Source organism: Propithecus coquereli, unplaced genomic scaffold (assembly GCF_000956105.1).
Source record: "Propithecus coquereli isolate 6110/MARCELLA unplaced genomic scaffold, Pcoq_1.0 Scaffold41, whole genome shotgun sequence".
Classification (NCBI taxonomy): Eukaryota; Metazoa; Chordata; class Mammalia; order Primates; family Indriidae; genus Propithecus; species Propithecus coquereli.
In genome coordinates, this window is record NW_012149841.1 from 2,417,305 (window position 1) to 2,421,658 (window position 4,354).

Here is a 4,354-nt window from a genome sequence, read left to right on the forward strand (position 1 = left end):
AAAAGAAAAGAAAAGAAAATACCTAGGAGTATACTTAACAAAGGAGGTGAAAGATCTCTACAACTACAAAACAATGATGAAAGAAATTGTAGATGACACAGACAAATGGAGAAATCACCCAGGCTCATGGATTGCAAGAATCAAAATATGTTAAAATGACCATACTGTCCAAATCAATCTACAGATTCAATGCAATTTCTATCAAAATTCCAATGTCATTTTTCACAGAATTAAGAAAAAAATCCTAAAATTCATATTAAAACAAAAAGAACCCAAACAGCCAAAGCCATCCTAAGAAAAAAGAACAAATCTAGAAGTATCATTTTACTGGACCTCAAATTATACTACAAGTCTACAGTAATCAAAACAGCATGGTACTAGTATAAAAATATACACAGAAATTAATGAAACAGAATAGAGAATTCAGAAACAAAGCCATATACCTACAACCAACTGATCTTCAACAAAAAAAACAAAAACAAACACTGGGTAAAGACACCCTATTCAATAAATGGCGGTGGGAAAATTGGATAGCCATATGCAGAAGAATGAAACTGGATCCTTGTCTCTCACCATACACAAAATTTCACTCAAGATGGATTAAAGACTTAAATGTAAGACCTGAAATTATAAAATCCCTAGAAGAAAACCTCAGTAATACTCATCTGGACATTGACCTAGGTGAAAAATTTATAAATAAGACTCCAAAAGCAAATACGACAAAAACAAAACTATACAAACAGGACTTTAAACTAAAAATCTTCTGTACAGCAAAAGAAATAATCAGAGTAAACAGACAACCTACAGAATGGGAGAAAATATTTGTATACTATGCATCTGGCAAAGGATAAATATCCAGAATCTATAAGGAACTCAAACAATTCAAGAAGAAAAAATAAATTAAAAACCCCATTAAAAAGTGGACAAAGGACATGAACAGACATTTCTCAAAAGAAGACATACAAATGGCCAAGAAACACATGAAAAATGCTCAGCATCACTCATCATCGGAGAAATGCAAATTGAAACCACAATGAGATACCATCTTACTCCAGTCAGAAATGCCATTATTAAAGAGTCAAAAAACAAAAGATGTTGGCAAGAATATGGAGAAAAGGTAATGCTTATACACTGTTGGAGGGAATGTAAATTAGAACAACCTCTATGGAAAAGCATATGGAGCTTTCTCAAAGAACTAAAATAGAACTACCATTTGATCCAGCAATCTCACTACTGGGTATCTACCCAAAGGAAAAGAAATCATTATATCAAAAAGATACTTGCAAAAAAAAAGATACCTGCACCTGTATGTTTATTGCAGAGCTATTTATAGTAGCAAAGACACGGAATCAACCTAAGTGTCCATCGACCAATGATTGGATAAAGAAAATGTGATATATCACATTTATATATACATACATAGACACACCCCCTAAGGAATACTACTTAGCCATCGAAAAGAATGAAATCACATCTTCTGTAACAACTTGAATGGAACTGGAGGCCATTATCTTAAGTGAAATAATTCAGACACAAAAAGACAAATACCACATGTTCTCATAAGTGGAAGCTAAGCAATGAGTTCATGTGGACATAGAAAGTGGAATAATAGACACTGGAGACTCGGAAGGGTGAGAACGTGGGGCGGGGATGTGCAATGAGCAATTACTTAATGGGTACTACATACACTTACTGGGTGATGGTCACACAAAAAGTCCAGATTTCACCACTATACAATATATCTATGTAACAAATCTGTACATGTACCCCATGAATCCATAAAAATAATTTTAAAAGAAAGAAGGAGGGAAACCTGGGGGTAGGGGGGTAGGTGAAGGGGAAAGGTAGGAAAGAATAAACCAAAAAAACATTTTAAAAATTGGGAGAATATGTATCATCACTGGAAAACAAGAGATAAGCAAACTTCATTTTCCAGAAACTTTAATAAATTTCTACTAGATATTGGACAGATGTGGTATAGTGGAAGGAGCCAAATTAGACCTACTAGGGAGCTCCTTCTCCTCCTGTGAGAAAACCACTTTCCCTCACGCAGACTCTTTCCAACAACCCATCACTCAAAAGGGTGAGTCCTAGAAGCAAGGCAGATGGTGAACCAAAAGAAGACACAGTTTGCATTCCCTACTCTGTAAATTAGCAATATTTAGACCCTATCAGCATCATTATGCAACCCCAGAATTCTTCTCTGATTGAGGGCAATAGGCTGAGGCCTGGACACCACTAAGGGAAACTAAGCATGGAAAGACACTAAAGCAGATTAGATACATTCAGGCCCTGTCACCAGCCTGGCTGGCCACAAAAAGGAGAAAGGGTAAGAAATCTTTAGCACAAAGGCAAAGTTCTCTACCATGGCTAATCTCTAGATTTTTAGGATTCTAAATATGGTAAGGCAAATATTCAAGAAATAAAAAGTATTCCCCAAATTCAGGAAAGAACGAACATGTACTATGTGACAGAATACAGCTTGATTCTTCCTTGACTGAGTTAACAGTTGGCAAACATCAATTTCTTTCTATGAGGATGAAAAAAACATTAGAGCCAAAAGAAAAATGAAGGGAGCCACTTAAAAGAAACCAACAAAATGCTCCCCCTAGAAATAAATAGTTTTCTAAATGTTCTCAAAAAGGTCAAAAGAGGATAATGCATTTTTATATGACTACTCATGAAGATGTAACTGAGATTAGGATGAACTATACACATGAGAAATTTAGAACTACAAGGGGTAAGTTGAACCCAAAATTAAGATAAATAGAAGAAAATTTTGACAGAACACCCCAAAGTGCAGAGGAAAAGGATAAAAAAATGAAAGAGGAGCACATAAGACCGGAATATAAAATCTTATCAAGTATAAATATTGAAAGAGATAAAATAACAGAAATCCTTTCTAGGATTTAAGACCCAAGTCCACAAACTGAAACAGGACACTGGAAACCTAGCAAAAGGGATAAGATTTAGGGACATCTAGGTCTTTCTTATGTTTTTGTGGGGTTTTTTGGTGTAATTAATTTGGTGTGGTAATCAGTGTCGTCTGATCTATAGAGATCCTGGGCTATGCTTATTGGACCCTGGAGTCTATAAAAATTTAATATCAATAGGCAATGCAGCAATCACAGAACCAACCCAATCTGGTTGAACTTCATGTAACAAAATGGTGAGTTGTTTTCCAGTTGCCATAGACCCCCACGTTGCAAGTTGCATGACCTGAGCATGCCCAGATGAACTGAACACGTAAGCACGGGCAGAACCTAAGTGCCTAGATCAAGAAACAGGGACCAAATTAAGAAGCGGATCCCACGTGACATGATTCAAGATCCAATAAGGTCAAGCACTGACATCACCCCATGGCATGATCCAGTCAGATTACACCTCTCAACATTACCTCATTGCAAGATCCAATCAGATTACGCTTCATTACCGCCTATAAAACCTACCCCAGCATCCAGCTTGGGGAGACAGATTTTTGAACGTTGCCTCCTGTCTCTTTGCCAGTCAACTTGCAATAAAAAGCTTTTCATTTCTGAAAAGCCAGTGCCAATGTACATGGGGCAGCAAGCCCACTGATGGCTCAGTAACAATACTAAAGACTTTCATTATAATAAACCACAAGCCTTCAAGACACAAAACACCTTCCTAAGTTGTTGTTATTTAAAGTCATGAGTTTCAAATATGTCCATCCTTCGGGTGGTGCGCATTGCACTCTTTGTGTATGCAAATACCCATCCCCTCCTCCCTCCTCCATGAGAGTTGACCCAATTCCCATACTTTACTAAGTTTATAGTCCTACAATTCCTTAAGTGAAGAGAAGACCAGGTACTCTTAAGAATGGATCCTATATATTGGATTATACCAAGAACTTTCTTTCTGGCATTCCCCTAAAGGCTCACCATGTGACCATTCATGTGAGTAAATGGGAAAGGAGAAATGCATATATCTTTCAGGAACCATGCCACGCCCCCCCCCCTTTTTTTAGGCATAAAATGATGTACCCAGCAGAACTGCTTCATTAACTGGAAGTGGTACATACAATATGTATAAGCCAAAACAAAGCACAAAGGCACAAGAAAGAATATGAACAGGTTACTCAGACTATCAAAAGTCTACTTCTATACACTACTATTCCTCTCTCAAACAATACAAATGGCAGCATGGGGAGTTTCACATCAGAGGGGGTAAAAAAATCTAAGCCTGGTTTATACATGGTTCTCACTTAATGCCACTAACATCCAGAAATTGCTGAGATTGCAGATTGCTGAGGCATTACCCCCCAACATAGGGGAGCCCTGATTGAGTAATGAAAGGAAATCTTCATAGTAGACAGACCTACCATTACACCTAC